Source organism: Lepidothrix coronata, unplaced genomic scaffold, assembly GCF_001604755.1.
Source record: "Lepidothrix coronata isolate B3197 unplaced genomic scaffold, Lepidothrix_coronata-1.0 Scaffold109, whole genome shotgun sequence".
Lineage (NCBI taxonomy): Eukaryota > Metazoa > Chordata > Aves > Passeriformes > Pipridae > Lepidothrix > Lepidothrix coronata.
Window position 1 is genome coordinate 375,866 of NW_016690289.1, and position 1,841 is coordinate 377,706.

Consider the following 1,841-nt stretch of genomic DNA (forward strand, 5'->3'; position numbering starts at 1 on the left):
TTCACCTTTCTTTTTTTCTTGAAAGAAGTCATTCTTCAGGGAGCTGGCCAGGCTAGCAGAGAGTGCTTGTTTTAATGTAAGATGTACAAGACATGTCTGATGAACTAGTGAAAAAAAAACCCCAAAGATAAGTTCCTAAGTGTGAATTGGCCATTTGTCTAATGTCCTGTAAGAGATTTTTCAGATAGCTTTTTTAAGATGCCCCCTCTGGTTTGTTTCTGTCTTTATGATAAATGTATCTGTTCTGTTTTCCTCTCGTCCTCATACACATACTTCAAATGTATTTTAATTGTGATAGATAAGAACTGCAAAATGGTGGGAAGGTCTGGTTTTAGTGAGTGTTTAACTAACTAAATTATATGACTATACACATAAATAGCTGAAGGGTTTTAGATTGTGTCTGCAAGAAATTCTGTGCATTCCATAGGAAAGATAAAACAGAGGCTTTATGAAGTAGTTTTGTGGTTGGTTTTTCTGTGTGTGTGTTTTGGTTTGGTTTTGGATTTTTGGCTGGGTGTGACAGCTTGGGGTTTTTTGCTTGTTTATGTGGTTGGTTTGCTTGTTTGTTTTGGTTATCCTATGTGCTCTTGAAGGCTCTCTTTACTGATGAGTTTGAGCTTCTGGTTTGGGGGAAAGGTGAGGAAAAGCAAAAAATGGACAACTACTCTATCCAGTTGTAACAACCTAAGGAAAACTTGCCATGGGATGGCTTTTGCTGTTGGAAAGCAGCAGAAAATGCTTTTGGGAAACAATAACTTACAGAGTTAATGGATTTATGTGCAATAAATCTTCTGCATCTTGAACAGGCTTGGGGAAGCAGGTCTTGGTGGTCTTTCCCTGGGCTGGATAAACATTGTGAAAAATTGTGGAGAATGGGAAAAAAATTAGGAGGATGGTTCTTATATAATTAAATCCTAAATCCTTTATCTCCTCATGAGGACCCTAAGGTTAACTCAGTTGCTTAGCACATACTGCTAATAACACCAAGGTGTTGTGGGTTTGATCCCTGTTTGAACCTTTCACTTAAGATTTGGATTTGAAGGTCCTTGTGGGCTCCTTCAAACACTGTGATTCTGCAGGGAGAGAGTAAGACCTCTAATAACAAGGAAAAGAACCTTCCATTGTACTGTTTGACATATTGCAGAACTTTGTGATGAACTTGTCCAAACAAACATTGCAGTGAATAGAGGGCTTTGTCAAGGACCTGCCTTTACACAATTAGGTTTTAGGTACCTGTCCAAACTCAATTTATGTTTTAAAACTGTAAGAACCTACATAGGAGGCTAGCACCATGATGATTGCTTTTCTCATTTTCAAACAGTGAACGTATGGAGGGGAAAAACATAGCAGGATGACAACAGTTCAAGAAAGTCTATGGTGAGGCTAACACTGTCATCTTTCTGAAAAAGAGAATGTGTGAAGTTATGTATAGTAGGAACATTTCTATGATGTGTTTAATGTTGCTGCTGTTACCACTGCCTGCTTCTCCAACTTTCTCATTTAGTTTGTAGTGTTAGTAAATCACAACTGTCTCTGTGAAAAGTGAACTCCCTCATTAAATGGAGAAACAGCTAAAATTTAAGCCTTTAAATAAAATAGTATTTCTTGCAATATCAGATGCTATGATGAGAGACTCCGCTGCAATAAGCAGGATAATAAAAGAGTCAAAATGCAAAGCAATGGTGTGCTACATTCTTTAATCTGCAGGGACAGATTATGCAAAGATTCAGGTATGAATGAGCTAATAGGGAAGTAGGAATATATTTTTATGACTAGGCTGTTTTCCACTCCAAGAAGATGCTAAAAGGGGTGCAGGTGTGAAACAGTCACAAGTAAGTACA